Genomic DNA, 25449 nt, shown 5'->3' on the forward strand with positions numbered 1-25449 from the left:
GGCCAGCTGGTCTGGGACTGAATAAGTATGGGTTGAAACTGGACTCTCTGAGCATGGCGGACAATGAAGGCTGATGAGAAGCCAAGGACAATGGCACTAGGTTTCGATCCTAATACATGAACTGGCTTTGTGGGTGCTTAGCCTGTTTAGACGCTCACCTTCCTGGACATAGATAGAAGACCTTCGTCTTCCCGCAGGGCAGAGAATTTGGACTGCTCTTCAGTATCGAGAAGGAAGGGGAATGGTGTGGGGGGAGGAGAAGAGGAGTGGGGATAAGGAGGGGACTGGGGGGAGGGGGCAATATTTGGGAGGAGGGGAGGGAAATGGGAAACGGGGAGCAGGTGGAAATTTTAATTAAAAAAGAGTAAAAATAATAAAAAAATAATAAAGAAAAAAATTATTTCTTGTTATATGTGTAAAACACCATTTAGATTTTGATGATAGAATAATTAAAAGATGGATCAATCTATATTTATAGTCTATATTTAGGTAAGAGATTCAACCTCATGTTCAAGATTTTTCTGGTAATGCTCAATAATTATAATATAAAATGTAAATATATCTCCTGTGCTTGGTTGGGTATCTTTCTGTAGATTGGAAATTTTTCTCTAGGTTCTTATTGAATACATTTTCTATGTAATAGGCATATAATTATTCTCCTTCCTCCTTGCTCATATATATTTGTATATGCATATATGTGTCCATGTGTTTTACCACGTGATACAATTCTTCTATTTTTCTATAAGGCTCTAACATTCCACTTTACATATTATAAATTCTCTTGGTGTTGCTTTCCATTAAAAAATTCCTATTGAATTTTTAATGTCTGATATCATTTCAACAGGGATTTTTTTCAGTTAAATTTTATTTTCATATCTTGAAGTGGCTTCCAAATTTCATCTGTTTTCTGTTTTCTTAGCATTCAATAAATTTTATCTGTTTCCTGTTTTCTTAGCATTCACATCCTCTTGAAATTAACTAAAATATGTGCCTGTTTCATCTTTGAGATCTTTGAGTGTATTTAACATCATTTCAAATTTTTTTTAGAACTTGGAATTGTAGAGACATCTAAACTGAGACACAAGTGAGAGAGACAGAGAGATACTCATTGTAAGTAAGGATTGGACTCATAAAATAGTAATAAAAATGGTTAACAACATCTTTTATGTAAAAATGTTATGATATGTTGGAAAATAACATAATAATATTCAGCACACCATGGCCTGACACTGATATTATGATAATTATTGGACAGAATTAATGAATTAGCTGACATTTGTATAGAAAAATGCCACATACCTTGAACTTTTCTACGTATATGCAACTGTTCTGCCTCTTTCTTTAGTTCTCCTGTGTTATTCCAATGGATACTTTCCACAGAGTATTTCTAGCCCCTCGTTGACACGAATAAGAGAATCAATTTCCATAAATGATACAGCCAGAGGAGCAAATTTGAAGACTTGGAAAGCAGCCAGTTCTCTTGATTTACAGTGATTTTTCTTGCATTGCAAATGTTCTGTGCTGAGGGCATAAGAAGTAGAGAAAGTACATGGTTTAGTCCTATGCAGACTGCAGAACTCTTCAGCATCAACTTCAGAAAGGATACTAGATGTCTTTTTAAATTCCACCTATATGGAATGCTCTGGAAAACAGGCATGAATGTGGCAGCTCGGTCATCTGTCATACTCCAGTTAGAGTTCCCTGTTCATTACATAAAAGGACCAGAATAAGCCACATTAAGGCCAAAACAAATAATGTCTAACTTTTGTTGAGAAATGTCAGTGTCATTAACCCAATTTCTTATTTATTTTTAGTTGTTTTAACACCATGCTCTCTTGTGAGACTTGTGTCCTAGTTCTGCAACCCTAAAAACATTTTTTTTTTACATATTTTGCATATGGAAGAACAAATAACAATGAGCTGTAGGGATGGCTCAGGGGTTACGGCCTCTTTATACTTTTAACAACAACCCAGGCTTGATTCCCCATACTCAGAAGGAGGTTCAGGACAGTATGAAACTCCAGGTACAGTAATTCCCTGAAAACTCTTCTGACTTTCACAAGCACCATATGCATATGTTGCAATACATATATGTAGGAAATGCACTCATACGCATAAAATCAAATAAGTCATAAAAATCACAGTAGTCATCTATGACTTGTTATTAAGCAATATTTTCTCAAAAGAAATAAACGTCATTATAAATGTAACAGAGGAGCCATTTATAAATGTCACATCTTCATCTAAATTTAATTTAGGCACTTTGAGATCATTGCCATTATTAATAACTGACAATAGCAGAGTTAAGAAGAAGGTATCTAGCCGGGCGGTGGTGGCGCACGCCTTTAATCCCAGCACTCGGGAGGCAGAGGCAGGCGGATCTCTGTGAGTTCGAGACCAGCCTGGTCTACAAGAGCTAGTTCCAGGACAGGCTCCAAAACCACAGAGAAACCCTGTCTCGAAAAACCAAAAAAAAAAAAAAGAAGAAGGTATCTATAACTATTTAAATGATATTTCTGCTTGTTTCATATTTTAGAAATCTCTTCCAACAATGAATACACTATATCATCAGCATGTTCTAAAGCTATGAATTATAATAAATTTTAAAAAGAACTTTAAAATATTAGAGTTGTACTTTAAATTACACAAAAACTAATTTTTACTTCAAGTGACCTAGTTATAGCAGCCATATTTAACTCTATTGTTTTCTACATAGTGGAATAATGATGCTGCATTATGGTGTATATCCCCAAACATTACTGGATATTGACATTACTCTCAGAGGAAAAAGAAGAAGAAGAAGTAAAGGAGAATAATAGCAACGATACTTTAATCCCAGCACTCGGGAGGCAGAGGCAGGCGGATCTCTGTGAGTTCGAGACCAGCCTGGTCTACAGAGCTAGTTCCAGGACAGGCTCCAAAGCCACAGAGAAACCCTGTCTTGAAAAACCAAAAAAAAAAAAAAAAAAAAAAAAAATAATAGCAACGATATAAGAAACTTAAATACACGGAGTGGATTTTTACCAGTGTTAAACCAGTATATTGTTATGAATTAAGGGCTCAATAACTGATATAAACATTTGAGAGATGTAGACTGGTTTGCATGTAGCCATAGATATATATTTTACAGCATTTATCATATATGTCATTATTGGTTTATTTCTACAAATACACTAATTCTAAACATGAAATTAGCTGCATTACAGTTTATATACATATTCAAAAGAGTTAAAGTTGAATTATCCTATAAAAGGAAACCAATGTTCACATTAGTGTTAAGTAAAAGTTAACAAAAAAAAATCCCTGTCTTAGGAATGAGTTCCTTAGTTTGAAGTTCTTAGCTAGGGAGACTCTGTCATCTGCCTGTAACATTGCAGAATATTACAGTAGGTCACAGTTACCACAGAAACTAATGGTAATGGGGAAGGAGAACATGAGAGAACAGGATGGTCAAAAGTGAGGGAGAGGGATGGAGTGGGAGAGCAATGAAAGAGAGATCTTCATGGAGACAATCACTGTGGGGTTAGGGAGAAACCTGATGCTAGGAAAATTCTCAAGAATTCACAAAGACGACCCCAGCTAAGATTCTTAGGAAGTGGAGAGGGTGCCGGAACTGGCCTCCCCCATTAATCAAGTTGCTGACTAGACCAAGTATCATCACAGAGCCTAACATTCCAAAACTGATGGAACCAGATGCAGAGATCCACGAACAAGTACCAGGCCAAGATCTGGGACTCCAGTCGAAGAGAGGGAGGAGGGAATATATGATCAAGTGAGGTCAAGATCATGGGGGAGAAATCTACAGAATCTGAATCAAGATTGTGGAAACTCACGAACTCTAGACCGAAAGATATGGAGACTCCATGGAACTGAACTAGGCCCTCCGTATGTGGGAAACAACGGTGAAGCCTAAACAGAGGGGATCCTGGCAGTAGGACGAGGATCTATTCCTGGTGCATGAGATAACTTTTTGGAACCCATTCCCTATGATGGGATACCATGCTCATCCTTAATGAAGGTACAAGGACTTGATTCTTCCACAACTTAATATGTTATACTTTGTTGACTCCCCATGGGAGCACTTACCTGTTGGGAGGAATGGATGGGGGTAGACTGGAGGGGAGGCAAACGTGGGCAGGAGGAGGGGTGGGAGGGAGAACTGTAATTAGAATGTAAAAGAAAGAATAAAAATAAATAAAAATAAATTGATGGTAAAACTCTTGCTTAAGACAGAACAAGCCTGAACCACAGACATGAAATCAAGCTGGAATTAACTTAGAAGAATTATTCTTACTGGCTAACTTCTAGAGCATGGGAAAATATTATGTATGATATCAAATGCAAAAATAATCACATATAATACTCAGCTATGAAAGCTTGAAGTTACAAAAATGACTGGTCTGGGAAGACATGTCATTGATGCAATACTGACATGCACATCATTGAGGTAATCAGCTTTAGTCACATCCCACAAGATATGACTTAAAGCAGACTCCATGCTTGGACTAAGGACCTATGACTAAACAGTTTATAGGCCCTTGAGGAGAAATAATATTATGTTTTAAAATGGGGTAATATTGCACCTATTCCTAAGTAATTATTATCATATCCAGACTATTGTGCCTATCATCCATCATCTTAGAAACTTATTTTACCACAGACAATGATTAGCACTGAATAATATAAAGACCTACAACAAAACAAGGTGCAGAGAATACAAGACCAATAGATTTTGATTCTTAAAGGGAATATATTATCTTGCACAGTTTCTATCGATGCTCAATGATAAGTACAGAAAACGGCAGGGGAGGGAAGTGAAAGAATCATATGCAGTGTTTGGCCAAAAAAAAAAAAAAAAAACCTTAATAGGGAAGCTACACATAGAAACTTTTATCAGTTAGACTTGTGTGCACAAAGACTGTGCAAGCGTAATTCTAAAACAATTTCACTGTAGAAAGGAGAATTGGAAGCACAATCCCATCACAAGTCATGGAACGGTTAGGAATTGTTACCTGGGAAAGGAAAAGACAGTTTTCTCTAAGAGTTTCAAACTTGGTAAGAAGACCATTCTCCAATGGAATACCACACATCAAAATATATATATATATATATATATATATATATATATATATATATATATATATATATATATATATATATATATATATTTGAGCAGAAGATTTAAAGATAAAAGGACCCAAATTTGGGTAAGTATGGAATAAGAGATGGATGTGGAAAGAGTTTGGATAAAGGGAGGAATATAATTTAAGTATATTTTATATGTGCTGAAAAACTAATAATTTCATTAAAATTCACAGTGTGAAAATTAAGCTTAACTTGGTTCATAAAGTAAGAAGCAATTTCATTACATAGCTGTTATAATGTTTCTTTGTGCCATAAAAATACAGTGGATTAGTGATGTTTTATTTTGGACCTGACATGCATTTGATATTTTGACATCTATGGAGCAAACTCTACATTTAAAGGCATTATGTTCCATTTAATAAAATGATACATAGTACTGATCTATCACTCATACACTGAGAATTTAAGTAAAGAAAAAAAATCAATCAGTCTTGAGATAAAAATTCTGAATATTAGTTTTTAACACAAATACAGAGTCCATGAAAATGTATGTTTTTATGTTAATTACCAAGTATTGATTACATAAATAGTGGTCATATAGTACCAAGGTGGGACTGAATCATGTGAACTTCTATCTGAATAGTGTTGAAATTTTGTAATTGTGATTTTCAGTAACAAATTTAAAAACAATTTATTGATTTTCTAAGTATTTTGTGTTTGTAATTCAATGAGTAAATTTTACTTAATAGAAATTCAGTGGGAAATTGAATTTCATGTACTTGTTCAATGCCTTGTTATTGAATGATATTTTGGAATTTAGTTTATCATAATATAGTTAATGAATGAATTAAATAATATTGAAGTTGTTCTTTTTTTACCTATATATTCTCAAAGTACAGAGTAAAGTTAGTGAGGAATCCTTCTTAGATTTACCTCCTCGGAATATTCCTTTAGTTCTCGCTTAGAGAATAATGGATAGTAGTCAGACAATATTTAGGCTACTCAGTAGCAACAAATGCCTATTCATCACTAAACCATTCTCAAAAGAAGATTCCATTTAGCAGTTATGAAAAGCAGAATTAATCATAAATAGTGCATTTTTATAAACTTTCTGCTTGTTGAAGATATACTTAACTAGCAGTTAAAAGAATATTCAGGGACACATAATTTCCATATGGCTTCATTTATCAGAACACATATTGATACAAGTAATTCTCTACCTCAATATGATACATTTGATCTTATTTCACAAAAATTTTAAGGAATGCCTTGCAAATAACTGGACCTATATGTCATCATTTTTTCATTTTTAGTCTTTAAGTAAGTTTTCAATAATTTAGATAGAAATGAATAGAAAAAATATTTAAAATGATTTAAAGTTATGTTACACAGCACTAATATTCAGAACAATCTTAATCTTCCTTGTGGGATGAACTTAAACACTTTATTCTTGGTAAGTTTCACTCAAACACACACACATACACATCAAACACTGCTATTTAAATGTGTTATTATATTCATATACAGATATATAATTATTATAAGATATAATACAATAAAATCAGATACAATTTAATATTTGTTACATATACTATTAAAAACTATATCATTACAAAAAATACACAGTTCCTAAGACAAAGAGACCATGAACAGAACTGTTCCCTTTCCATTCTTTGACTCTTCTCAAGAAGACATAGTTTAAAGTGGAGCAGGAATGGTGGTATGTTGATGAGAACCCTCTGAAGGGCATTGTAAACAAGGCAAAGTATTGTTTAGAAGGGAAGCTTATTTCCATGGAGGAAGAAGGTAGCATTTTTTTTGGTATCTGAATCTGCGTAGAGCAAAACAAACTACTGAACCCATGACTAGAGAAACTACTAAATAAATGCCTCTTTTCAAAGAGGCTGAGGGCTTGACACTATGACGTTGAATAAGCATGCTATTTTACATGTTGTACATAGAGAGTTTTAGAGATTATCAGCATTCCATTGTAATTGTCACTGCTACCATAAAATACTAATACTATGCATAAATTACCTCTGTATTTATTATTTTACAAATAGAGTATTTTCACCTCCATATTAAGATACATGTACAGATTTATGTGTCATGCTGTACACCATATATTTCTATAAATATTATTTATAGAGAGGACATCTGATTGTTTATTTTTTAGGTTTCATAATTCAAATGTTAAAAAATGTATTAATTTTTATAGAAGCTTGCAAACTTAAATGAGTATAAACACTGTCTTTTAAGAGCTACAATGAGTTTTGCAGTTTAAATTCTTCATATTATAAAGTATTTATATATTTTACATACAATAAAATAAAAGAAAATGTAGCTGATAATATCTCTTTAGAGAGTAAAAATCATGTGATATTTTTTTCAGTGATATTTTTCACAGCTTGGTGAATTCCTCTTGGGTGACCCTGAACTGATAATGATGTGCCCTGCTTATGAAGGATCATCAGTCTTGGAGAAGCTCAGTGACAGCATCAGTGTCAATTTCTTGATCATGGCAGATATATATCTGAAGAGCTTATAGTTATACTGAGTTTAAAAGCATGATGGTCTACAAATGTAGCCACTGGCACAGCAAAATACAACCATATGCAGAGAAATTGAGAATTTGTCACGATATAATTAAGAAGAAAACTATTGAAAAATATGAAATGAATCAATAATTAATTTTTTAATAAATGGAAGTCATACATAGCTCCTAGATTATTAGAAGTAACTTTGATAGAAATTTCTTCAAATAATATGCCTCAAATGCTGCTATGAGATTCTTATCTCCAAGATAGATATTGTTCTTACTGATATAAAAAAAATTGGCATTTATGATAATAAAACTTAGCAATTACAATAAATAAGCAAATTTGTAAATAATGAAATTATTAAGCAGAAAATATTAAGCATTCTAAATTAAGCCTTCAATTTTCTCATAACTTTTGAGGTACATAAATGATAAAATATAAAGCCTGATATAATAACAACATAGTTTATATTATTTACTTTAAAAAATAAATTGATTTTATAAAGTTAATGTCTTTTTTTATGTAATTTCATTTTTTTAAACTAGAGTTTCTCTTTGTAGCCCTGGATGTTCTAGAGCTGTCTGTAGGCCAGGCTGCTTCAGATTCAGAGGTCTGCCTCACTGTGCCTCCTGGGTGCTGGGATTAAAGCTGTGTGCCAAGTACTACAGGTTATTGCCATTACTCTTAGTTACCATCCAGAACTTAATATTAAGACTGTGCTGCTGAAATTACCTGATATTTGAGACATAGAACAGAAAGAAATCAATCTGGTAATGATTTAGATGCTGTGTCCATCCTGTCTTCATTTCATGGTACTAAAATTTGTTATGCATTCTACTGCAAGAGAAAAACAAAAACAAAATATCATCCTTACTCAAGGGGAATCCCTGCAAGTTGCAGTAAAGACATGCATAGTGATGCAATAGTGACAGAAATGTCATAGGAGTAACAAAATCTTTATAATTGGATGATGGGCCCATTTAAAATATAAAGCATATAACTAACACTATATTAGAGGTAAGAATGCATGGCTATACAAGACATGGGACCTAATAGAAAATCTAATGTGTTATTCTTCTAACTGGACATAAACTATTAGATTATTGCATGTCTCAACCATCATTCAAGAAGCTTATTATTGCAGAATATATTAACACAGGCTCACAATCAATGAAGGTGCACAGAATAAGTGACTACTAAATGGACCATCTACATCATACTTTCTTCCTCTGAGGCTCAGTGATCAGTTCTGAAGAAGTGACAGATAAACTGAAAGAAATAGTGAGTGACTACTAAAACAGTATTCAAGACACAACAAAACAATTGAATTTACACCAATTATCACAGCATATGCAAATCCTGTTTATGCTCATAAAAGATTGATTCTCAGCATAGAGAATGGAGAAAACACAAAACTACATTCCTATCTAAATGATACTGATAAGGGATCAGTGTGGAAGGGACATAACATGAGCATTATTTGAGAATGTGGCCCATGATAGAGCAAAACTGCTCCAATGGATAACCTGACATCGAAAAACACATGAATTGCACAAAAAGTTAGAGTCACTAGGTTTTTAAAAATATGAAGGCATATTGTTGTGTGGGTATGTAAATGGGGTGGATCTCAGAGGATCTGGGAAAGTCTAGGTGAGAAGATCCAAATACATTGTACAATGCTAACAAAGAATTAATAAATTATTTAAGTTAATGTCAACAATTTTAAATATATTTTCAATATTCTCTAAAGTAATTTGGTTTAAAATTTATTATTATTATTACCATCATCATAACTATTTCCCTTGTGCTATAATTTATCATAGCATGAAATTTTGAATTCAGTTTCAGTGCAACATGTGTGTGTGTGTGTGTGTGTGTAATATATGCATTTCCCCCTTAGGAGTTATATAGGTCTCATTTTTTTTTTACTTTGCTTTGTTTGTGTTATTTCATTCTTCTGTGTATCCCATTTATCTAACTTCCTATTCACTTCCTTTTTCGTTTGTCTTTTTAACCTTCTTTTCTATATTTTACATCCCTTTGTGTATTGCTGAGAAGCGCACTGTGTATTAATCCTAGAAAATAGAAGAACAGGAGGTTCGGGTTCTAAGAAATATGCCCTGAGGTTGCTAAGATGCCAAACTATGACTCAGTTAATGACCTGTGGGATCCTGTGTGTGCTCACTTCCTTGCTGTATAAGTGGCTGGGGAGAATAAATCTTTTGAGATTAGTTTCTGTATTCCCTTTGTAAAATTTATAAAAAGAAAGATTCCTGGCGCCAGAGGTTACCTAGCACAAATACTACTTCAATTCTCAATTTGAAATCCAAGAGCTCTTTTGTTTATGATAAATTTTGCTATGTTGAAGAAAAGAAAATTTTCATCTTGTCGCTGCAAAATTTGAGAAAACTTATCATAAAACTCAAAATGATAAATGTTTGCTTACAATACAAGATACGTTTTAAATGAGTTTGAAGTAGTGCTAATTTATAGCTGACAGAGAGTTTTAATGTGTTTGAATTTAATACTTCTTCCTTTACTTCATTCTTCTCCTCCTTCTTTTTTTTTTTTTTTTTTTTTTGGTTTTTCGAGACAGGGTTTCTCTGTAGCTTTGGTGCCTGTCCTGGAACTAGCTCTTGTAGACCAGGCTGGCCTCGAACTCACAGAGATCCGCCTGCCTCTGCCTCCCGAGTGCTGGGATTAAAGGCGTGCGCCACCACCGCCCGGCCTCTTTTTCTTCTTCTAAGAAGACAAAATGACAAAGTCCTCTTCACTGCTGGAAATAATATAAAACATCTAACCTAGAAGCTTAGGTATTAAACATCATATGCAGACAATAGCTCAATCTAGACTCTTAGGTTGGTCGTAATCAATTAATTTTCTCTATTGAAAGCTTATTTTAAGTCTGGCATATGTGTGGACTAGACTAGGGTACAGCAGATGGGTTATATCTAGAGATGTGGATGAGAAGAAGGGTAAGTATCAGGACATACAGGGATAATTACAAACTAAAGATATGTACAATAGTACTGAGAAAAACTCAGCGTTCATTAGGAAGTAGAGATGGGATTCTAAATGAATACGTGAGAAATAATGAGTCAGGTGTGTTAATGGTCTCTAGTTATTTGAAGGGGGAAAATTTAAATGCAGTCATAGTTACAGAGTTTTTTTGTTTATTTGTTTGATTTTTATTTTTAACTTAGAAGATTAGGATGAAAAGTTTTTTTATTTGTATTTTTCAGCAAAGAAGTGAGGACTTTGGGAAGAGGCAGTTATTCAGGTAAGTTTGCTCCTGCAGAGTGGGGGACGTGGTCTTGTGTGTCTTGCACATTTGTCATATTTAAGGAATTAGAAATGACATTTCTATGTGATCATAGACTCAATTAACTCTTTGGGATATTTATATTTAAACTATATATATATTTAAATATGTATTATTATATATTTAAATTATATATATATATTAATTACATCAACTGCTATCAGTATGCAGAAGATGTAGAAAAATAATGTTTTCATTGAGAAATTTTTCTCAGATATTTGAGTACAAGGCGGGGAAGTATGAAGCTGGGGCTCTCCCTGATGGCCTAGACCTAAAGTGAAACTAAACACTGGTTGCCCACATCTACAACTTTTGTGCCGCCGTTGCTCCATCACGTCTTGTAGGCAGGACTGATTGTAGATGGAGGATTTTGTCGTTTGGTTGCTGTCCAGGTTTCTCGTTCAACAGCCTGTATAGTACCTTCTAGAGTCAAAAAGACTAGAACATAGGAGTAAGGCTCCGTGTAAGTACCAGTTCAAGGTCTGAATTCAGTGAAATGTGTGGATGTTGTCCTCAGCTATGGGATCCCAGCTGCGGCCGTCAGTTTTCTGAGAATGACCTTCTATCCCAGCATCAGCCTGGCTTGTTTAGCTATTTCCACCGGACCCCTTTTGGCCAAAACCCACAACTGAATACAATCCAGTCCCACCACTGGAAGACTTGCCTGGCAATAAAAGTTGCCCAGTTCAGACTCCCTATCCTCCATTACTAGGAGTCTTCACTTCAGTCACCCTCACAGATTCCAGAAAGTTTCCACTACACTTGGCTATTATAATCACCCTCAAATAATCCCCAGTTCTAGCTGTCTACCACTGTACTCTCGCCCTCCATCTCTCCCTGATTTCTCCTTCCCATTGAGCTCTAAACTAATGGAACCTAATTATTATTAATTTTTTTAAATTTTTTTTTATTATTGAAAAATTTCTGCCTCCTCCCCCTCCCATTTCCCTCCCCTCCTCCCACTCCTATCCCCCTCCCCCCACTCCTTTCCCCCTCCCTCTCCAGTCCAAAGAGCAGTCAGGGTTCCCTGCCCTGTGGAAAGTCCAAGGTCCTTCCCCCTCCATCCAGGTCTAGGAAGGTGAGCATCCAAACCGGCTAGGCTCCCACAAAACCAGTACATACAGTAGGATCAAAACCCAGTGCCATTGTCCTTGGCTTCTCATCAGCCCTCATTGTCCGCCATGTTCAGAGAGTTCAGTTTTATCCCATGCTTTTTTAGTCCCAGTCCAGCTGGCCTTGGTGAGCTCCCAATAGATCAGCCCCACTGTCTCAGTGGGTGGGTGCACCCCTTGCGGTCCTGACTTCCTTGCTCATGTTCTCCCTCCTTCTGCTCCTCATTTGGATCTTGGGAGCTCAGTCCGGTGCTTCAATGTGGGTCTCTGTCTCTATCTCCATCCATCACCAGATGAAGGTTCTATGGTAATATGCAAAATATTCATCGGTATGGCTATAGGATAGGGCCATTTCAGGTTCCCTTTCCTCAGCTCCAAGGAACTAACTGGGGACATCTCCCTGGACACCTGGGAGCCCCTGTAGAGTAATTTTATTTTGAAAGTTAACTATATACTTTTATTTTTAAAGAATAAGTTTTTAAATTTATTTTACAGTCAAATGGCATTTAGGTTGTTTCCAGGTTCTGGCTATGACAAACAAAGCTGCTATGAACATAGTTGAGCACATGTGCCTTGTGGCACGATTGAACATCCTTTGGGTATATATCTGAAAGTGGTACTACTGGTTCTTGAGCACCTAATTTTCTGAGAAATCGCCATACTAATTATCTGAAGGGGCTGTACCAGTTTGCACTTTACCGGCAATGGAGGAGTGCTCCCTTTTCCCCACGTCCTCTCCAACATAAGTTGTCGTCAGTGTTTTTGATCTTGGCCATTCTTACAGGTGTAAGATGGAGTCTCAGAGTTGTTTTAATTTGCATTTCTGTGATGTCTAAGCATTTCTTTAAGTGTCTTTCAGCCATTTTAGATTCTTCTGCTGAGAATTCTCTGTTTAAGTCTGTACTCCATTGTTTAAATTTGGTTTAATGATTTATACATACATGTTACAAGGGGCGTGGTTTTGCAAGTATAGTACCCCAAGATGGCCAGAAGAGAGCATAAGATCCCACAAAAATTGAGCTATACGTTGTCCTGTACTGCTTACCGTGGGTGCTGGTAACTGAACTTTGGTCCTCTGAAAGCAGAGTACTTATCCTAAATTTGTGAACTATCTCTTTAGCTATTGTGATGAGTTATTATGTCAAGAACAGAGGAATAAAAAGCAGGCAACTTAAGAATTAATATCACACCACAGGAAAAAAAATGACATTTAGTATTAAGTAATATCACATTATTTTGGAGTTAAGTTTACCTAAAACTATTGAAATGTTATTTAAATTTACATTGTGCATCTTATTTTGATGAGATCAGCTGTTTCCCATTTTTGAATGAGGTTTTGCGAGTAAGCTATTTAGTTGAATGCATTCTTATTTGGAAGAAAATCTTACAAATAAAAAATTGTTAAATGCCACATTTTGTTTATAGACACAAATGAATATTTTGGTAAATACTGGTACATTTTAAATTTATAAGTGTTTACTGTCCATTTGAAAATGATTAGCAACACTTCATATACAGTTAGTGATATTTTATAGTTTAAAAGCATGTTATGAGTGACATTTCCAGTACTTTAAAGATCATAGATATAACACACAGTACTCAGCTTTAGAAATAAATTACCCTGTATGGCTTTAGAGAACATTACCTTATACTTCATAAAGAGAATTTATATAATGTCACATCTATCTTTGACCTATTTAAACTTTCTCTTCTCTGGTGAGATTTTTATTATTATAATTACTATAATTTAGTGGTTAAGGAAATTCTTAATTGAGAAGAAAATAGCCACAGGTACAAGTCCCGGTATCAGACTTTTTAAATATGGGCATTTCCTTATGTACTTTATTTGTATTGCAAATTAAAGTAACTTTTAAATTATCCCTAGCTATAAAATGATAGAAGAAACAGAAAATTAAAAAATCATAAATATTTTCAAGACAAGTAATATATGTATTTTATCATTAAGAAACCTTAATTCAGATCATGAATAAAAGCATCATACTGTAATATATACTAGTTTCTCTGTGAGGGTGTTTTAATTATGGATCTAATTATATTTTAAAGGAAATCCAAAGATTCATTTTTTTCTGAATTATCTCAAGTACATGATTAAATAATTTTATCCTCTTTAGCATAAAAATTTTCAGAAGATTCCTTGAAAATCATTATTGTGGTTACATGACCAATGCTTTTATGAATACCTCATACATTATTCCATTAAGATATTCATAGACATGGTTGTTGTTATTCCCATGTAACTGTCGGTCATTAAATTATTGATGTTTACTGAAATGTTAACACAAGGAAAAGCCTATCAAATCATTGTTTATTCATTCATCAGAACGCTTATATTGGCTCTCAAAACATAACTGTGATAGATTATTTTATTCTTCAGCAATTTTATGATTATTACAATGACAACAAACCAGTGACTCTGATTTACTCTATGAAGGGTTTGGGTGAATTGATTCCTCAACACCTAAATACTCTGACACTGGAAAGTAAGTTTCAGAATACTCATATTTTTCATGTTATTTTAAACCTTTAATCCTCAAATTAATTATCTTCACCTGCATGTTAAATGGAATATTTTATCAAAATAAAGGTAATTATCACATATTTTTGTTTTGTTTTTTTGAGACAGGGTTTCTCTGTATAACTTTGATGCCTGTCCTGTAACTAGCTCTGGTAGATCAGGCTGGCCTCAGTATGACAGAGATCCACCTGTCTCTGCCTCCTGATTGCTTGGATTCAAGGGGCGTGCCACCACCACCCACCTGCTAATTACAGTGCAGGGACTAAAGGGGTGTGCCACCACTGCCGGACTGCTAATTATAATATGTAAATAAATAATGGGAGAATAATATTACTCAGTGTTTAAAAGTGTTTGCTATAAAAGTGTGAATTCCTGGGTTTGTACTCTAATTACAATACCCATGCTATGTGATATATGTGCATACACACACACACACACACAGATGAACACACAAAAAATATATTTTAAATAAAATGGTTAAATTAAAAAATTCTTTTTTGGATTTTTTTTAATTAAAAATTTCTGCCTCCTCCCTGCCTCCCTTATCCCTCCCCCTCCCCCCACTCCCCTCTCCCCACTTTTCTTCCCACTCCCTCTTCAGTCCAAAGAGCAGTCAGGGTTCCCTGCCCTGTGGGAAGTCCAAGGTCCTCCCCCCTCCATCCAGGTCTAGGAAGGTGAGCATCCAAACAGGCTAGGCTCCCACAAAGCCAGTACATGCAGTAGGGTCAAAACTCAGTGCCATTGTCCTTGACTTCTCAGCAGCCCTCATTGTCCACCATGTTCAGAGAGTCCGGTTTTATCCCATGCATTTTCAGTCCCAGTCCAGCTGGCCATGGTGAGCTCCCAATAGATCAGCTCCACCGTCTCAGTGGGTAGGTGCACCCCTTGCGGTCTTGACTTCCTTGCTCATGTTCTCCCTCCTTCTGTTCCTCATTTGGACCTTGGGAGCTCAGTCAATTGCTCAAATGTGGGTCTCTGTCTCTATCTCCATCCATCGCCAGATGAAGGTTCTATGGTGATATGCAAGATATTCGTTAGTATGGCTATAGGATCGGGCCCTTTCAGGCTCTCTCTCCTCAGCTGTCCAAGGACGTAGTTGGGTACATATCTCTGAACCTCTGGGAACCCCTCTAGAGTCAAGGCTCTTGCCAACCCTAAAATGGCTCCCTTAATTAAGATATATACTTCCCTGCTCCCATATTCAACCTTCCATTATCCCAACCATCCCATTCCCTCAACTTCTCCCTATCCTCCTATAGAGATGTCCTATCATACTACAAAAGTATTTGTTCAACTATGTTCATAGCAGCATTATTCGTAATAGCCAGAACCTGGAAACAACCTAGATGCCCTTCCACGGAAGAATGGACGAAGAAAGTGTGGAATATATACACATTAGAGTACTACTCAGCGGTAAAAAACAATGACTTCTTGAATTTTGCATGCAAATGGATGGAAATAGAAACCATTATCCTGAGTGAGGTAACCCAGACCCAAAAAGATGAACATGGGATGTACTCACTCATAATTGGTTTTTAGTCATAAATATAGGACAGTGAGCCTATAATTCGCTATCCTAGAGAAGCTAAATAAGAAGGTAAACCCAAAGAAAAACATATAGTTATCCCACTGGATATTGGAAGTAGTCAAGATTGCTGGGCAAAAATTTGGGAACTGGTGGGTGGGGTGGGAGGGTGGAAAGGGGAGATGAGGAGAGAAAAGTGAGAAGGGGAGGATAGGGGAAAAATTTTTGAAATTAGAGGATTGGCTAGGTAATTTGGTAGAATGCTACAGAAGTACAGAAATATTAACTATTTTGTTGTTTTAACTTTTAAAGTATATTCTGAGATTGTTTCAAATATTTGAAAGCAATAAGAAGAACAGGGAAAGTATTTTGTTTCATAGAAATATGTAAACTCAATTTGTCTTGTCAAAAATTGTAAAATGGATGGAGGAATATAGCACCTAAAAACAAAATAAAGAAGTCTTTTAAATTCCCCGATAGTTACAATGTAACAGAACAAAATAAGTACTATTTTAATGGACAAACATTTCTGATGGATTTAAAGTTAATAAATTTTACCACTTAAACCACCAAGGAGACAGCTTATTATTGTTACTTTTATATTAAGAGAAATGAAATACATGGTCACTGAAAAGACAGAATTTGTTATAAAATGATTCACTGGAAACATTGTTGGAGTCTTTATGTTATTATAACTCTTCATTATTTAATCTACTCATCTCTTTATCTGTCTTCAAATCAATATATTAGCTAACATAGCTCTGAACATTGTATAGAGATAGCAATAAAGCTAGTATCTCATGAATATTTATGTAAAAATAATTTTCCCAAAGCAGTGATATTGGTATTTGGTATTTTTACTTCATGGTTATAGATTCTCAAACATTTTTTACTATTAAGTTATAATTCTTATAGTATTATTAATTAATGCAGCTGTGCGTCTTTATCTAGGTTTAAGACAGAGCAGATTTTGTCCATACCTAGTTCTATCAGTGTTTAATTACATGACTCAACTCAACAACAACAACAAAATGTATTTATAAGACTCTGAAACCTGAGTGTGGCTTAAATATAGAGTGTGATATATTTATTCTCCATAAAATCAACTTGTTTAGCTTGATCTCATTTAGCTTGTTCCCTGGAAACAATAAACCTTAATTCCTTAAACAAGTTTAAGATCAAGTCATTTGTCTAAAGTCAAAGTTTTGAGCAATGTTGAGAAGATAGTTTTTCTCATATCCATGTTTAACTACCTGACATGGCCAAGTAATAAAGAAAGATTGGAAATAGAATATAATCACTCACCATTCTTCCTAATGTATTATTTCATTTGACTTTGGTTTTGTGTATGACTTACTCATTATTTGGGAATTAGAACAATTTAATATTGTGGTAATAAATTGTGGTATAAAATTCAAAGAAACATTTACACATACTGAAAATTTTTCTCATACAAGAATGCTCTATAAAATAATTGTAAAATGTAAAATTATGACAAGGAAAACCATAAAGAGAACCCTTATGCTGCCAGTAAACATATAGTTAAAGCCTGTGGATTGTCTATAAAACAGTTGATGAAAAAGCTGCTAAGGGAAGTGTATTTTCAATGAACCAATATGGGAAAACTTAAAAGTTATATTATCAAAGAGAATATTCAATCCACAAAAATATATTGTAACGTGACTTCTTTAAAGTTAAGGTAGCTAAGCATTTTATATTCACAAGCAATGCTATTACATTTCTATATGGTTTATTAAAGTTTGTGTTATATACAATTTATTTTCTGAATTTTTAAAGTTTACTTTTATGTGTATGAGTGGCATACTTGGTACTCATAGAGGCCAGAAAGAGGGGCAGATGGTCTTGAATTGAAACTACAGAGTTTTGAGCCATTATGTCAGTGATGGGATTCAAATTCAGCTATCTGCAAAAGCAGCAATGCTCTTAAGTGCTGAGCCATTTTTTCAGCCCTTTCTTTCTTTAATTCATATAAACCAAATCAATGATTTAAGTTAATTCTTGGGTAGAACATTAATTGAATATTATTGTCAAAGCAATGTTTATCTTTATATGATATATGATATCCTTCCTTTAAGGAGGATAACATATGTATAATTCATATAATCAACATTAATTTTTAAATAAGATAAAATTTAAGAGAATTGCCCTGAGTTAATTAGCCAATTAGTATCTGAATTAAATAAAATTGTAGCTTTTTTAAAACATTATTCTTCACTTACTTTTTTTTTGTCTAATTCTAGCAAGTGACTAATTTTCATTAGGCATTCCAAACAGAAAGTGTTTAAGTATTAATTGAATTCAAGTTAGAGTGGTAATATAACTTTCCATCTCTGCCAGACTTTTTATTAATTAAATGATTTTTGGTAGGATTAAAACTGTTTGGGAAGAAGGTAAATGAGGCATTTCATAAATTTGTAATGATCACAGGACAAATAACTTCAATTTTCTTCAAGGCTAATGGTTTTCTGACAGCAACATCCAGAAAAATCACTGAGAGCCTTTATTGAATTGAAAAATTCCTAAATCCAATCACAATAAAGCTAGAAAAATCATCTGTAACAGTGAGACCCCTTGTTGGCACATCACAATTTAATAGAAGGGCACAAATATGGACAGCAAAACTTGTACTTTAAATGTTTTAGCTGGAAAATGAAAAGAAGACGGTGAGGAAGTTTAATCTTAGAGGAGATAAGGAAAGAAGTTAATATGACCAAACCTTGTGGTATTAAATGCTCTATGAACAAATAACAAAAGCAAAAGAAGAGAAAGAAGGATGTGGCAGGCTATTCAATAGTCTATGTGACTTTAGGAAGTCCTAGCCCTACTTCCATACAGGTTCAGAACTCTGAATTACTGCCTGCAAACAAGAAAGGAAAAGTATCATACCACTAACTACCTGAGATTTAGATAATGTATGGTTGGCTTGGGCCCTTGTAGTGATATTTCCTTTGTATTTTAATAAATAAAGCTTGCCTGAAGTTCAGAGAGCAAAACAAGTGCAGTGATCAGCCAGGTAGTGATGACATACACCTGTAATCCCAGCAGCTGTGCTAGTTTGCCATAGAAAAATGGCAGTAGTGATACATACCTTTAAAACCAGAAATAGAGGGGGCTGGAGAGATGGCTCAGAGGTTAAGAGCATTGCCTGCTCTTCCAAAGGTCCTGAGTTCAATTCCCAGCAACCACATGGTGGCTCACAACCATCTGTAATGGGGTCTGGTACCCTCTCTGGCCTGCAGGCATACACACAGACAGAATATTGTATACATAATAAATAAATAAATATTTAAAAAAATAAATAAATAAAACCAGAACTAGAGAGCATTATAAAACGGGACAGCTCATTCTGAGATCCCTAGAAGCGGATCGCCATTTCAGACTGAGTTAGAGGTGAGAGCCAGTGACAGCCTGTTTTGCTTTTCTGGTCTTCAAGTCGAATCCCATTTCTGCCTCTGGGTTTTTATTAATTGTGCTACAGGTTTTAGAGTAAATTTTCTAATGACTGCAGAGTCCTATTATGCCAAGGTGGATTTTCAACACTTGAAGTATTCTCCACTGAAGAAAAACAATTTTAAAAAGATTTCTTTTATATTTTTTTTGAGATTATAGTACAATTATGACAATCCTATAGACCCTTCGTTATTCTATTTTTTCCCCTCTCTTTCAAATTTATTACCTCTTTTTCATCAGATATCTTTATATACATATATAAATGTGCATATATATTTCTAAATATAATCTGCTCAGTCTGAAATGTCGATTATATGTTTATTTTTAGGGCTGATTAATTTTTAATTGCATAAACAAGCAGTGTGCTCTTATATGGGTCAGTAGAATTTTTAAAAGAACATAAAAAACAAACTATGGAGACATGAGTGCTTTTTTATTTTACTAATTTTTCTTTTAAATATTTTTCCTTTTGATAGCACACAGATAATAAGTTTTTATTTAATTCAAAAAACTATACAAAATAAAAGCAAGGTTAAACTTTAGGCCCTGCTGTTTATGGCATATGATATTAATTTTATTTAACTAAGGTATATGGGCAAAGGAATCTTGTAAAGTGATATTTTCTTTGCCTTTCATTGATAGAATCAAAAATTATTAGCTGTGATCCCTTAGTCCAATTTTCTTTCCGGAAATTCTTTAACATAATTCATGTATTCTGTAATAGTTTATTTTGTTTTTAAGAAATTGGTTTCTGCTTCATATTTTAAAGGTATGCTAAGATAAGGGGAAATTACTTTTTTTAATTTATTAGACAAGAGGTGAATAGTTTATAACTTTTCCTCACCCTAAATCTCTATGTGTCTTCTCAAAATTTATGCAACAGGTTTATATTCACATTTTGTACACCCATTTTAAATCAATTATCTAGAGATATATTTCATTGATGCCTACTAAAGATCTCTTAGTTAAGTGTTCTGTTGCTGTAAAGAGACACCACGGCCAAGGGAACTCTTATAAAGGAAAGCGTTTAATTGAGTCTTGCTTAAAGTTTCAGAGGCTGAGGTCATTATCATTATAGTAGTGAGCATGGTTGGCATGTATGCACGCATGTTGCTGATGAAGAACCTAAGAACTCTATATCCTGATTCAGAGGAAGCAGGTAAAGAGAGAAAGAGAAAATGGTATGGGCTTGAACAACTCAGCTCACTCCCAACAACAGACCTCTAAAATGGCCATACCTCTTATTCTTCATAAACATTCTGCCAAATGACTAATTGTTCATATGTATATAAGTCTATGAAGGCCATTCTCTTTCCAACTACCATAAGTCCATTTCTATCTATAACAAAAAACGACAAACACACACACACACTAAACATAAAAACAAAAACAGAACCAATTATTTAATTCCCAAAATTTGGCTATTCTAATGTAAATGCTAACTCAATTCTATGACAAAAGCTCTACTGCCTAGTGCCTGTAGCTGTTTTTGTAATTACTTCATATATACTACAGGAAGATAAGTCCAAATAGGAATTAAAGAAAAGTTCTGATTATGTTACCATTATATTAGGTATGTTAACTATCATTTTTTAAGGAAAAAAACAGTACATTTATGATAAACATAAGATCTGTGGTGCGTTTTAGAAAAATTTAGTAGTCTGAAGCTGTTTAGAAAAATGGGTATGAGTGTATTCATTGTATTTTCAGGATTAATTTCTGAATAGATAGATTTTCCTAAAGTATTGGTACTTAATACCTGTGAAAAAGGCTGAATGGGATATAGAGTAGGAAAAAGAGGAAATGTTGATGACATGTAACCAAGTCAGATAACATAGATTCTGGAGTTTTAATATCCAGCACAGTTCTTGTAATTAAATGATACTGTGTTAGAGACTTAAAGTTTGCTCAGAGAGAAACTCTGAATGTAGTAAACATCAGTGATTCATGAAAATATACATTAGTTTGCTCAATTGTGATAATCTTTTAACAATCATATAATGCACCAAAATCATGTTGTATAGCTCTAACTTATAAACTCTTATGTTTGTTAATTATTTCTCAATATTGAAAGCAAAAATTCCAATCATAGTTTTTACTATCTTGGCTTGACCTTTTTTCTTCAATGCCTTCTCAGTTGAAGAAAGTGAATACATGTAATAGTATTGTTAACATGTAGTAATACGGTAAACAATGCAGATGTTTTAGGAGCATATGTACAAATTAATATGTATGTGTACAAATGTATAAATACAGAAGAATACACAAATGTACAGGTAAAATCAATATATTTATTAGCTAGAATGCAAAAGCCAATTTAATTTCAGTTAGCAATCAAAATTGGCAATATTAGGAAGTTTTCTTATTTTAAAACAGCAAAATTAAAATCATGTGCTTAAAATTTGTTATAAATTAGCAAATATTGTTACCAAGACATAAAAAGTATTTAAGTGCATATTAATCAACTTTTATTAATTTCGTATATATATATTAATGATCATAAACTTTAAGATTCTGAAAGCATCAGGGTGTTACTACTTTTCATATTAAGTCTTAAGCTCATGACCCATATTAAAGTCTTATAATCAATGTATAGTTTATAGTATAACTTGTCCCACTACACAGAGCAGTGTCTCATTATGTAACAGGTGTCTCCAATCTGTACATTAGGAGATCGTAGTATTTAGTCTTCTTTGAGAAGATATTAAATCCTTTTCAAATTTTAAATAACACAGAAATTATTCATTAGAAAAACTCTCATTTTTTGCTTGGTGTGCTTAGTTACATAGAAAGTAATCTACAGATTAAACATTGTCTTATTTCCATGTTGTGTGTGTGTGTTACCTGGTTAAAATTGGTTTTCATTTTTTCCTATTGTGTATCAGGTAATATTATATTACTCTAGTAGATGAATTGGAGTTTAGCGGCTCTAACTATAAGCAGGCTCTCAAATCACTGATGCAGACAACTGCTTAGCAGCCTTATTTTTCTTTTCAACTTATTTTTATTTCTAACTCTTTTAAGAATACTTCGGCCTTAAATGATAGATCACATAGTCTTCTAGCATATCAAACAACTTTATGCTTTTCTTAAAAACTTGCAATTGCTCTCAGATATAGAAGTCATATAGAATCAGATAGATGGAGAAGTGGATAGAGTTGATGATTTATTTAATGTTTTTTGATAGTATGTGGAGGTTTTCAAATCATCATGGTTGGTTCTATTACAAGAAAACAAAAGCTGACAAGTAAAAGAATGAACTTGAAGCTTATTCTACTTCCCTTTCTTTTCAGAGACAAACATCATTACCAAAAACTACCGAAACTGACTTGAATCCTTCCTGAGGACTAACTTTCATGGTTCCAGATAGGATAAAGCATCCTAAGGAGGAAATCAATTAAGGACCCTCCACAGCTGTGATGCCTACAAACCACAACAATGACCAGCATAGTATGGTAACCCCGAATATGTAGTACTGTTGTAAGGAAAAATGTGGTGGAGGGGAAAGCAATTGATTTTGCCATCTCACTTACTGTCTAGAATGCAGGAGTCTGGAAAACAGAATCAACTCCGCATTTGTAAAGTGGCTTCTGATGCTCTGTGGAGTGTGGATATTCCATTGATACAGAGCAACTCACACACCTCATCATTTCCATACCTACCCAGTGGGAGGTGAACTGTTTAGAGAAAGGTTGAGAGATGAGGAAATTACTGAATGTAAACACACTTAGGGAGGGGGTAATTTCTAAGCGTCATTTGAGTTTATTTCTATGGCTTGATTTGCATATCTTGCGGAAAGAGTCACCGTATTCCCATGTTTTGCAGTATGCTCTTCTGTTGATTATTGGTGAATACAAATCACTTCAGTACCACATGACTGAAAACAGCAACTGTTTTGTGCCTAAATGTGTAATGTGAGCATCATGGGGGAAAGTGTCTTTTCTACAGTCTGCTGAGACAACGCAGCTGATTAGTGTTACGTCTCCAACCATACTCATGAGTGCGATAGATGAGTGCTAATCATGAGGTGGAACTTCAAATGCAGCTGAAGATGTGGGGGCCTTGCTTGTTCATCATAGCACGATTGCCCATTCAACTAAACTTTGACTATTGTAGCTGTGTTCTCAGAGTCATAACCCCAAGCTAGAGCAAGCTAGGTAACAGTATTTTTTTCTTTAGTGATCCACATTGAAAATTACATAACTTTACTCTCCCAAAAGTGAGCTCAGTATCAAGAGGCATAACACGCAGGAACCAGTTTTTGATACTGGGTTAACTACGTTAAAAACACAACACTCAGTAAGTGACATTATTGACTATTTTGTTGATCAATTTGAGAGGCTAAAGTGTTGCTAAGTAATATAGCTATGACAATAAAATAAACTAAATTTAAAATCACAATGATATAGAGACATTTCTTCAAGTATTTTAAGTATTTAAGTCTTTTCTTTTTTAATTTTTATTTTTTTATTATTTAATTAAAAATTTCCACCTCCTCCCCTCCTCCCATTTCCCTCCCGCTCCCCATAAGTCTTTTCTAAAACATATATTTTTCGTTCTTTAAAATAGTAACTATAATTTATTTATAGTAATATACTTGATTAATATGTTCCATACCAATGCTACTTATTATTTTAGAGTTGCATGTATTCCATAGTTTATTTGCACAAAACTCATAAATTGCTAAAAAAAAATCTATTTAGGGAACCATGTATCCCAAACACGTTGCTTCAGAAATAGTTATTTGAATATCCTTAAAATTCTGACTAATTTTAAATATTCCAAGTCTGTGATCTCCAAGAAGAAGGGTATGAGTGTATACCTTGTTGCATTTTCCAACTTAAGACTGCATTCCCTTGGGGGTACAACAAATTTTCCCTATCATCAGCGTGGGAGAGAATGAGGCAAATGTTTCCTATCCTTGGTTCTTCGCTTTTACTTACTTCCTACTTATCTCATCATCTTCCCTACAATTTCATAAGCTGCAAAATGGAGCCCTCCCAGAAATAAAACACAGCTGCACTGATTACATCCCGAAAGTCCAAAATAGACATTACCACATTTATTTATTGTAAAGATTCAACAATGTCTCTGGGAAAGTGTGAAGTAGGGTAAGAGGAAGGTAATCACTGTAAAAAGTTAAAACATAGGAATTATAGAATATCATTTACAGAGATGATTATATCTATTAATTGACAAAATGCTAATAATGTGTTTGGGTTCTGTATTAAGCTCAAAACAGGGTAATGAATTAATTTTACTGGATAATTTTTGTTTAAACGACAAATTTATTACTCAACACATTATTTTCAGAAGTCAGATTTGTTGACTTTTCAGAGTACATATTTAAAAGGTATCACCATAGAACTAAATTATCTAAAAACACAACTAAACGTTTCTTTCCAAATCAGATCAATGTGTTATTAACTAATATACATTACTATAATCAAAAAGTGTGTAAATTATAAAGAAAAAATTTTTAAAGAAATATAGTTTTACTTAGTAGTGCCATTGCAATTTCTAGTTAAAAATAAATGTGAAAAATACAAATGAAAATTTTGGAGATCAGAAAATATACACTTATTGATTTGAAAAATATTCCACTATAAATTTTTAATGTGAACTCAGAAATTTTTATACTGAAAATGGAAAATATATTGATTTTTTAAAAAATTGATAAGTCTTAGTTTTTTAATGACACCTAAATACAGAATACTTGAAATATGGAAATTATATGAAATAAAATGAAGTAAACTATACAGAAAAGTAAACATGCAATTCTGATTTATATTTTATTACCAATTAAGAATTACAGTGTAAACATGAGTCACTATCAGTTAATGCTTACAAATAGCCAA

Source organism: Chionomys nivalis, chromosome 6 (genome assembly GCF_950005125.1).
Source record: "Chionomys nivalis chromosome 6, mChiNiv1.1, whole genome shotgun sequence".
Classification (NCBI taxonomy): domain Eukaryota; kingdom Metazoa; phylum Chordata; class Mammalia; order Rodentia; family Cricetidae; genus Chionomys; species Chionomys nivalis.